This window comes from Piliocolobus tephrosceles, chromosome 6 (assembly GCF_002776525.5).
Source record: "Piliocolobus tephrosceles isolate RC106 chromosome 6, ASM277652v3, whole genome shotgun sequence".
Taxonomy (NCBI): Eukaryota; Metazoa; Chordata; class Mammalia; order Primates; family Cercopithecidae; genus Piliocolobus; species Piliocolobus tephrosceles.
The window spans coordinates 45,512,096-45,523,443 of record NC_045439.1 but is presented as its reverse complement, the minus strand read 5'-3'; the positions used below and the strand labels follow the sequence as shown (position 1 = coordinate 45,523,443).

General features: G+C 41.6%; 1 pseudogene; it reads left to right on the top strand.

The window, feature by feature from the left end:
- The first annotated feature begins 8,726 nt into the window (after window positions 1-8,726).
- Window positions 8,727-10,224, top strand: LOC111554870 (annotated as a pseudogene).
- Window positions 10,225-11,348: the final 1,124 nt, after the last annotated feature.

Here is an 11,348-nt window from a genome sequence, read left to right as displayed (position 1 = left end):
CGAGCAAAATAACCAGTTAATATCATAATGACAGGATCAAGTTCACACATAACAATATTAACCTTAAATGTAAATGGACTAAATGCTCCAATTAAAAGACACAGACTGGCAAACTGGATAAAGAGTCAAGACCCATCAGTCTGCTGTATTCAGGAGACCCATCTCACGTGCAGAGACACACATAGGCTCAAAATAAAGGGATGGAGGAAGATCTACCAAGCAAATGGAGAACAAAAAAAAAGCAGGGGTTGCAATCCTAGTCTCTGATAAAACAGACTTTAAACCATCAACGATCAAAAGAGACAAAGAAGGCCATTACATAATGGTAAAGGGATCAATTCAACAGGAAGAGCTAACTATCCTAAATATATATGCACCCAAATACCTGGGAGCACCCAGATTCATAAAGCAAGTCCTTAGAGACTTAGACTCCCATGCAATAATAACACACACATCTTAACAGGATTGTTCTGGCTGCTGCTTTGACAATAGACTAAAGATGGGTGACAGTGGCACCAGTTAGGTAGAATGTAGACAACAGATGATGGCAGCAGGGGAGTAGCAGTGGAAATGGTGAGAATAGTCAGATTTTGGAGATATACACACACTTATCTCCAATATAATATTTTATACATATGCACATTTATTATTTAATACATACGTACTATTTTGAGGATAGAATGGACAGGATTTGCAGATAGACTGAAGTATGAGAGATACTGAAGGTCATTCTAAAGTTTTTGCCCTGAGACACTGGAGGGGAGGAGACACCATAAATTTAGAGGGGAAGACTGTGGAAGGAGTGGGTTTGGGCAGGTGAGGGTTGAGGAGGAGTGGAGATCAGGAATTTCATTCTGGGAACACCAAGTCTGAGATGTCTGTTAAATATCCTATTGGAGATACTGAATAAACAGTTAGGTGTTTGAATGTGGAGATCAAAGGAAAGATCTGGGCTCGATATAGGAATATGGGAATCATCAGCACTTGGGTGATGTTTAACACTGTGATTTGACATCACCAATGGAATAAGCATAGGCATGGGAAATATGTGGCCAAGGACCCAGAGTTTAGGGAGGAAGAACTAGCAGGGATGAGAAGGAGCGGTCAGTGAAGTAGGAGGAAACACACGCTATTTAATATCCTAGAAGCCAAGAAAAATCTGCTTCAGAAAAGAGAATGATTAACCATGGTCAAATGTGGTTGATAAGTTAGATGAGGATCATCTTAGTTTGGGTTCTCTAAGGCAGAGATGGTGGACAAGGTATTTATTTGGGAGATGATCCCAGGAACTGGAATGAGAGAGTAGGGAAGTGAGATAGTGGAAGAGGAAAGCCAGTAAAGGGTGTGTGATTGACATGGTTGCTCTAGACTGTGGGGTCAGCTCCACTGAGACATCTAAGAAGGATGTAAAGTGCCAGCCACAATTTTCTGCTCAGACAGTGGGAAGTCAGGACATGTGTCTGGTCCCCCCACTTGGCTGAGGGTTTTCTTGAGAGTGTTAACTCTTCTCTACCTTCGGGATTTACAAGCTCCTGTGGGCGAAACCTTGAGGCTGAAAGTAGAGAGAAGTGAGGTGGGTGCTTGTTAAGGAATGCTGTTAATGAGCACGGAACCATCTGCAGCTATGGCTGAAATTAGAGGTGGGCCCAGGGAACATGACATGGACCATAGAAAGCATCTACTTCAAAGACTGACAGTTGACTGCCAGAGTTTACAAAGTGGGTTTCCCTAGTGACCTTGAGAAAGCAATGTAATGGAGTGGTGGGGTAAGCCTGGTTGGAATTGGTTAAGGAAGAGGGGCTGGAAAGAGCATATAGACAGTACTAAAGGAGAGTGCAGTCAAGAGGCTGGAGAGGAAGTGGGAGCAAGAGAGTTTTTTCTTAAGATGGGAGAAATAATAGCATGTACACGGATGGAAATAACTCAGTAGAAAGGGAAAAATCTCTGATGCAGGAGAGAAAGAATTGATGGAACAGTGTCTCTGAGTACAAGAGAGGTTGGAATCCAGTACATAAATGGAAGATTTGACCTAAGATGGGAACACAAACAATTCATCTGCAATAAAAAGGAAGAAAGAGTATATGGAAGGAAAGTTTGCTCCCTTCTGATTGTCTGTCTGTCTGTCATTTTAACAGGGGGAAAAAACATTCAAAATTTATTCTCCAGCAGACAGCATCTGTGAGTACAATTACAGGGATTTCTCTGTAGATCATACGTTCACATGACATTATCATTTCAAAAGTGAGAGAGCCACTATTATGTTCTCTGTAACAGTATTCACTGCACAGTGTAAGCAGGTACTATTGTTGTGTTCACTTACAATTCCAGAAGGAAAGGCACAGCTTGGCAAAAAAAGAAAAAAAAAAAGAAAAAAGAAAAAAAAATTGGGGAATCCTAAAGTCAAGATGCAATAACTAAGACACAAAACTTGGCAAACAGTCTTAAGTCTACATTTCAATCAGGGCCTTCTGCTTACAGGGGAAAGACTTTTCTACCCAGAAGTTAGGATCTTTCTTTCTCCTTTCCCGTTAAACCATTAGAGCAACAACAATTCATATGTTCAATTATTACATGTACAAAAGGAGATTATAAAAAAATGGAATAAAAAAATCATCTTGCACATTCAGTTCTTCCTACCAATACATCAACTCTTAAGTTTAAGACAGGGCCTGGGAATACTTTAGTGGTCTTAAAACAGGAAAGCAGAGACTGTGACTACAAAAAATAAAAAATAAATGAGGTAGACAAAGCTTTCACACCCAGGATTTGCCTGTTCCAACTTCATAGCCTTCACGAAATACCCAGGAAAAAAAATCTTCATAATTACTTGGCATAAGTTGCACCAAGGCAATTAAACAAAAAAGTTAGTACGTAAACTTGTGATAGGAAACGTGTACTTCCATAAGTTTCTTCTCAGGAATGAAAACCTAATTTTTCAATAGAGTAGGCACTGATACAGGAGTTAAGAAGAAATCACTTAGGCAGATAGTAAGGTTATGGGGAGTCCTTGGTAAGGCTTTTCCTTTTAATGAAAAGCAACCCCAAATTATTTTCTTTTTTCTTTTCTTTCTGTCTTTTTTTTTTTTCTTTTTTTGAGACAAAGTCTCGCTCTGTCACCCAGGTTGGAGTGCAGTGGTGTGATCTCGGCTCACTGCAAGCTCCGCCTCCCGGGTTCACGTTATTCTCCTGCCTCAGCCTCCCAGGTAGCTGGGACTACAGGTGCCCGCCACCAGGCCTGGCTAATTTTTTTGTATTTTTAGTAGCGACAGGGTTTCACCATGTTAGCCAGGATGGTCTCGATCTCATGACCTCATGATTCACCCGCCTTCCAAAGTGTTGGGATTATAGGCATGAGCCACTGCGCCTGGCCTGCCCCAAATCATTTTCTAACAAAGAGCAGCCTGTAAAGTCGAGCCGCAGACATAGACAGTGAAGCTGGGAGCTTGCACTGGTGAATGCTGGCGGGAACTATGGACTAGACATGTTGGCTCCGTCTTCCCATAGGTGCCAGCCGTGTGTACAGTAAAGAGCGACAAGGTGGTGGCCAGACAAGGAGAGTTCCTTAGCATATAAGATTAGGGTGGGGAGAGCAGCTTTTGGGTGTGCTATGTAAACATCACATTTGATTGAACCAATCTGTGAGCCCTACCTAAATCAGACACCACCTCCTCAAGCTTGAATATAAAATCCGGGGCATCCACAGCCAGCCCATCTTTTCCCCTGGGAAGACCCCTCTCTCTCGACAGACAGAGCTATTTCTCTTTTCTTCTGCCTATTAAACCTCTGCTCCTAAACTACTCATGTGTATCTGTGTCCTAAATTTTCTGATGCCAGACGGCGAACCCCTGGATATATACCCCAGACAATGTAGCCTCCTCAGCTCTGGAAAACCGAATTCAGTCACCTGAGATTCCTAGCTCAGGTGCTCACAGGAAGATGAAGGCATCTGGGAAATGTGGGGTTGGCACACTTGGGGCTCCAACCGAACTGTATTTAAATAAGCAGCAACATATTGACTCTCTAAGAACTAACATATCCATTTGAAGGCATCTTAAGGTTCTAAGGTTGAAATAATTTTATAATTCTTTTTTTTTTGGAAAAGTACATTCAAAAGAAAACAAAAAGATGAGGATAAGGTTGGGGGCATATAAAACAAGTCCCTAAATAGATGACAGACCTTGTCCATGTACCCACATACAGTTGCCACAGAAATATACAGTACCCTTCTCCTCAATGAGGCTAAATAGTTGTCCTTTCCACTGTGGTTCAGTATGTTTTAATGGTTCCACCATGAAATAGGTAACAATCTTTGGAAAAAGTCACTGTACGTTGCAAAAAGATTTTATGTATACAGTTGGCTACAAGTAATAAAGCTACTTTGCAAGAACTGCTTCTTTCCAAACAACAACAACAACAACAACAACAGATTCTAGCCTGTATTTGTTTGGGTGTGATTTATTTTTAGTTTTCATTTTTTGCAAAGCAGCACAGAAACAATTATTGGAGTGTAGTAACAACCTTTGTAAACATCATTTGCATATCAGTAAGAACTGATTGTTTTTCATTCCTTTTTAGTGAAAGAGGAAGCAAGATGATCAACTGAGAGTGAATAAGGTGGGGAAGTGCTGGCAGTTTGAGATTTGTCATCTAGGATTGCAATGCACCAAGTGGCCAGTTGGGGAGCCTTTGGTTACTGACTTGCCAGGAGATGAGTACGGAAAGTGAGAGTAAACTTTTAGAAACTTTTATAGCACTTGACATTGCTATAACGTTTTTATTGTATTTTTAAAAAGTTTTGGTCTATAATGGATTGGAAATAAAACATCTAATCCTCACAACAGATAGTTTGAGAGGCACTGGGCCAAGAGAGTGGGAGAAAATGGAGTAGGGAAAGGTAGAAAGATTGCTGCACTGCATTGAGGATCCCCCTGAGGCTTGTGGCCATTAATTTCACGCGAGGCCATTCGATTCAATAGTATTTTTCTCCAGCCTTGTTTAGCTATGTTGATACAGGCAGTGTTGGATTTTACCAGGGTGTGGTTTTGCTAAGTGGGTCTAATGCAGTGGGAAGATGCAAGTGTTTAGGAAGTATGTCAGTGAGGTGTATGGAGACTGACATGGCATTTTAAGCTGGAGGAAGAAGAAAGCAATCACGAGGAGGGTGAGAGGCAGTGAAGAAAGTGGTAGGATTGATGGAATCTAGGACCAGGAAAAATCAAGTTTGCTGGGGTTGGAATGTAGGACCAGGAAGGAGTGAACTAGAAGTATGGATGGTGGTGATCAGAGGGTGGGGTTCCTGATAACGAGATTCATCACAACATTGCTCACCAACTGGGAGGGAATCGGAATCAATTATTTTGTATGTATCCAGCAGACTATTTTGTAGCCATTAGAGGTCATGTTGTCATTCTATTTCTTTACGGACACAGAAATGTTCAGGATATGTTAAGTGAAAAACGCTTACCAATTTGCAAAATTAAGTTGCAAAGTTTACTAATTCTTTTTGGTAAAAATATAAACATTTTAATGCACAGAAGTCTTAACTGTGGTAGTATCTGGGTGGTTGAATCACAGATGCCTTTTACTTTCTGTTGGATAATCTCCCTTTTGTTTTCGAGACAGGGTTTCCCTCTGTTGCCCAGGCTGGAGTGCAGTGCAAACATGACTTACTGCAGCCTTGATCTCTTGGGCTCAGGCTCTTGCTTCAGCCCCCCATGTAGCTGGGACCACGGGCATGTGCCATCATGCCTGGCTTATTTTTATATTTTTTGTAGAAATGGGGTTTTAGCATGTTGCCCAGGCTGGTCTCAAAATCCTGGGCTCAAGCGATCTGCCCACATCGGCCTCCCAAAGTGCTGGGATTACAGGTGTGGGCCACCACGCCCAGCCTGTTTGATAGAATTCTTACATAGGCATATTTTAGAGATACTGGGGATTCAGTTCCAGCCTATTGCAATAAAGCAAGTATCTCAATAAAGTGAGTCACGCAAATGTTTTGGTTTCCTAGTGCATATAAAAGTTATGTTTACACTATGCTATAGTTTATTAAGTGTACAATAGCATCAGATGCAAAAAATATCTACCTTAATTAAATATACTTTGTTGCTAAAAAATACTGGCACAGAGTCACAAAGTGAGCATATACTTTGGAAAAATAATGCTGACAGACTTGCTTGATGTAGGGTTGCTACAAACTTGAAATTTGTAAAAAAAAAAAAAAAAAAAAAAAAAAAAACCACACACACACACACGCACAGTATCTGCAAAGCACAATAAAATGAAGTGCAATAAAGTGAGGTATGTGTGCTTTATTGTTATATTCTTATAGCTTTATTAAAGTATAATTTGCATGCAAAAATTCACCAGTTTTAAGTGTACCATCCTATAACTTTTGACAAATGTATAGTTTTGAAACTACCACCACATTTATCTTGTAGAACATCTCTCTCATGCCAAAAATTTCCCTTGTCCCCTTGTGCAGTCAATCTCCTCTCCCGCCTCCCGGACCCCGGAAACCAGTGATCTGCTTTCCATCATGATAGTTTTGTCTTCTCTGAAATTTTATATAGATGGCATCATATCATATGTCATCTTTTGTGTCTGGCTTCTTTCACTTAACATAATGCTTTGGAGATTCATCATTGTTCTTGTGTGCATCAATGTTTATTCCCTTTTAAAGAGTAGACATATTTTAGAGTAGTTTTAGGTTCACACTAAAATTAAAGGGGAGGTGCAGGGATTTCCCACCTGCACCTTGCCCCTACACATGCACAGCCTTCTTCATTATCAGCATCTCCCACTAGACTGATAACATTTGTTACCACTGATGAACCTACCCTGGCATATCGTCATCATCCGGAGTCCAAAGTTCACATTAGGGTTCACTCTTGGTGTTGTACATTCTCTGAGTATGGACAAATGTATAGTGACATGCATTCATCATTATAGTATCATACAGAGTAGTTGCACTGCCCTAAACATCTTCTGTGCTCTGCCCATTCGTCCTTCTACCCTTTCTAACCCCTGGCAGTCACTGATATTTTTACTGTCTCTACAGTTTTTGTCTTTTCCATAATATTATATGGTTGGAGTCATACTGTATGTAGCCTTTTCAGGTTGGCTTCTTTCACTTTGTAATACGCATTTAAATTTCCTCCATGGCTTGTCATGGGTTGATAGCTTATTTCTTTTTAGCACTGAATAATGTTCTATTGTCTAGATTCACCAAAGTTTGTTTATCCATTTACCTATTGAAGGACATCTTGGTTGCTTCCAAGTTTTGGCAATTATGAATAAAGCTGCTATAAACATTCATGTGCAGTTTTTTTTTGTGTGTGTGTGTGGACATATATTTTCAACTCCTTTGGGTAAATACTAAGGAGTTGTATTTTCAACTCCTTTGGGTAAATACTAATGTTGCCCAGGCTGGTCTCAAACTCCTGGGCTCAAGCAATCTGTCCACGTCGGCCTCCCAAAGTGCTGGGATTACAGGTGTGGGCCACCACGCCCAGCCTGTTTGATAGAATTCTTAACATAGGCATATTTTAGAGATACTGGGGATTCAGTTCCAGCCTATTGCAATAAAGCAAGTATCTCAATAAAGTGAGTCACACAAATGTTTTGGTTTCCTAGTGAATATAAAAGTTATGTTTACACTGTGCTATAGTGTAAAGGAGAATGAGTGCTGGATCATATGGTAAAAGTGTGTTTAGTTTGGTAAGAAACTTCCAAACTGTCTCCCAAAGTGGTTGTACCATTCTGCATTCCCACCAGCAATGAACGAGAGCATTCTCTCCAGCATTTGATGTTGTCAGTGTTCTGGGTTTTGGTTATTCTTATACATGTGTATCTCGTTGTTTTCATTTGCCTTTCCCTGACAACATATAATCTGGAACATCTTTTTACATGCTTGTTTGCCATCTGCGCCTCTTCTTTGGCGAGGTGTTTGTAAAGTTCTTTGGCCCATTTTTCAATCAGGTTGTTTGTGTTATTACTGTTGAATTTTAAGAGTTCTTTGTATATTTTGGATAACAGTTCTTTATCAGATAGTGTTTTGCAAATATTTTATTCCAGTCTATGGCGTATGTTCTCATTCACTTGACTTTGTCTTTCACAGAGCAGAAATATTTAATTTTAATAAAGTCCAACTTATCAACTCTTTCTTTTGTGGATTGTGCCTTTGGTGCTGCATCTAAAAAATCATCACCAAATCCAGACCATCTAGATTTTCTCCTGTGTTATCTTCTAGGGGTTTTGTAGTTTAGTGTTTTACATTTAAGGCTGTGATCCATTTTGAGTTAATTTTTGTGAAGGGTGAAATGTCTGTCTAGACTCATTTTTTTTTGCATATTAATGCCCAGTTTTTCCAGCACCAATTGTTGAAAAGATTATCTTTGCTCCATTGTATTGCCTTTGCTCCTTTGTCAAAAATCAGTTGACTGTATGTATGTGGGTCTAATTCTTGGCTCTCTGTTTTATTCCATTGATCAATTTATTCTTTCACCAATGCTACATTGTCTGTAGTTTTATAGCGTGTTTTGAAGTTGGGTGGTATCAGTCCTCCAACTTTGTTCTTCTTCAATATTGCGTGGACTATTCTGGTAATTTGTTCTTTTTTATGTGCAGGAATATACTTTTGTATGAATATACCACAATTTGTTTATCCATTCACCAACTGGTAGACTTGGGGTTGTTTCAAATTTTTGACTATTATGAATAAAACTGTTATGACCCGGGAGGAGGTACTCCCCTTACAGACTGAAGTTGTCCAATGTGAGGAGGAATTGAACTCCCTGAAACAGAAGCTGGCGGCGGCCCTTTTGGCGGAGCAGGAACCGCAGCCAGAACGGGTGGTTCCGGTGTCGCCGCTACCGCCGAAGTCCGCTCTGTCCCGAGATGAGATTCTGCGCTATAGCCGGCAGCCAGTGCTGTCCGAGCTGGGCGTGCACGGACACGTGCTAGTCGTGCGCTGTGGTGGGCTCTGCTGTCCACTGGCGCAGTGCTTGGCAGCGGCCGGCGTGGGCCGCTTTGGCCTTGCGGACTATGACGTGGTAGAGATGAGCAACCTGGCCCACCAAGTGCTACATGGCGAGGCACTGGCTGGACAGGCCAAGGCCGCTTCGGCCGCCGCCTCGCTGCGCTTACTCAGTTTGGCGGTGGAATGAGTGCAGTACGCTTAGGCCCTTATGCCAGCCACTACCCTAGACCCGGTCCGCCGAAGTGACGTGGTGGTCGACTTCTCGGACAACCTGCCCACTCGCTATCTGGTTAATGACGCATGTGTGCCAGCGGGTTGGCCCCTAGTGTCTGCCAGTGCCTTGTGCTTCGAGGGCCAAATCACAGTCTACCATTATGACGGTGGGCCTTGCTATCACTGCATATTCCCCCAGCCATCCCCAGCGGAGACAGTGACCAACTGCGCAGACCGCGGGATGCTCGGTGTCGTAACTGGGGTCCCGGGCTGCCTGCAGGCTTTGGAAGTGCTGAACATCGCTGCGAGTCTCGGCCCTTCTCACAGTGGCCGCCTGTTGCTCTTTGATGCCCTGAGATGGCATTTCTGGTGTATTCGGCTGCGGAGCCGCAGGCGCGACTGTGCAGCTTGCGGGAAATGGCCCGCTGTGACTGCTCTGCTGGACTATAAAGCCTTCTGTGGCTCCTCAGCCACTGATAAATGCCACTCCTTGCAGTTACTGAGCCCAGAGGGGGCGTATTTCTGTCACCGACTATAAGTGACTTCTGGATTCTGGGGCACTCTACCTGTTGCTGGACATCAGGCCTCAGATGGAGGTGAACATCTGTCATTTATCGCATGCCCTACACATCCCTCCTAAATATTTGGAACACAGGGATGCGGAGAGCCTGAAGCTCTTAAGAGAAGAAGTCTGGGAAGGGAAGCAGGGCACACAAGAAGGGGCTGCTCTCCCCATTTATGTGATTTACAGACTGGGAAATGAATCACAGAAAGCCGTGAAGATCCTCCAGGCCTCATCAGCAGCTCAAGAGTTAGACTCTTTAACAGTTTGGAATATTGTGGGGGACCACATGGCCTGGGCTGCCCAAAACGATGGAACACTTCCACAGTACGAAGGTGACTGGTATAGTCTGATGGGAAAGAAGTGTATGGCTGTAATACCACCAAGATATATTTATTTGCATTTTTCGGTAATATACATAGGAGCTGGAGATTCTACAGTATCTGTGAATACAGGGACTCCTTTTTTATAAGGAGTTTTAAAAATTATTTTGTGCTGGATGACTTGTTAATGGATTTAACTGTTTCTGGGAACCATCATTTTTTTTCAGCACATGGAGGGTGTCTTGAACATGTGAGATGTAACCTGACAGGATTTTGTGTTTTAAACTGCAGATCATTTACCTGTTCTTATTTTCTACCTCCCCCAGTCAAAATGCTTTCTAAATCATTTTATACCTGGAATTAAGGTGCAGTAAACTTAGTCTTATGAAATTGATCACAAATTATATACTTATGACCAGTTTACTTTTTAGTTAAGAAATTCTTAGATCTTACTAATATTTCAGATGATAGAATACATCTTACAGAAATACATGTTTAAAATGTAAATTGCTTTAATTATTCAGAAAGTTGGTCGTTCTATTTGGCATTTTGAATTAGTATCAAAATGAGATCTTTAAAGTTTACCAAAATAAAGGAAACCACCTTTTTAGTCTGAAAAAAAAACTATTATGAATACTCATGTGTAAGTATTTGTGTGGATATATGCTTTAATTTTTCTTGAGTAAATACCTAGGAGTTGACTTGCTGGGTTATATGGTAGATGGGTACACATTTAGCTCTGCAAAAAATTGCCGAGAAAGGAAGAGTGGGGTTGGGAGAAAGGAAAAAATAATTGCCAAAATGTTTTCCATAGTGGCTGTACCATTTTGCATTCTCTCCAGCAATGTATGACATTTCCAGTTGCTTTACATCCTCTATTATACTTGATATAATCAATTTATTTTTATTTTTGTCGTTCTCATGGTTATAAGAAGGTATCTCATGTTGGTTTTAATTTGCATTTTTCCAGTGACTAATGATATTGACCATCTTCTCATATGCTTATTTGCCATCTGTACCTCTTCTTTGGTAACGTATATGTTCAAATCTTTTGTTCATTTAAAAATTATGTTTGGCCGGGCGCAGTGGCTCAAGCTTGTAATCCCAGCACTTTGGGAGGCCGAGACGGGCGGATCACGAGGTCAGGAGATCGAGACCATCCTGGCTAACACGGTGAAACCCCGTCTCTACTAAAAAATACAAAAAACTAGCCGGGCGAGGTGGCGGGCGCCTGTAGTCCCAGCTACTCCGGAAGCTGAGGCAGGAGAATGGC